This window comes from Bombina bombina, chromosome 1, assembly GCF_027579735.1.
Source record: "Bombina bombina isolate aBomBom1 chromosome 1, aBomBom1.pri, whole genome shotgun sequence".
NCBI classification, from domain to species: Eukaryota; Metazoa; Chordata; class Amphibia; order Anura; family Bombinatoridae; genus Bombina; species Bombina bombina.
Window position 1 is genome coordinate 16,134,585 of NC_069499.1, and position 228 is coordinate 16,134,812.

A 228-nucleotide genomic window follows, 5' to 3' on the forward strand; every position below is an offset into this window, starting at 1 on the left:
TATGTAGCTAGCAGTAATAGGATGTGAGGTAATGTAGCCAGCAGTAATAGGATGTGAGGTGATGTAGTTAGCAGTAATAGGGTGTGAGGTGATTTAGCTAGCAGTATTAGGGTGTGAGGTGCTGTAGCTAGCAGTAATAGGGTGTGAGGTGCTGTAGCTAGCAGTAATAGGGTGTTAGGTGCTGTAGCTAGCAGTAATAGGATGTGAGGTAATGTAGCCAGCAGTAAT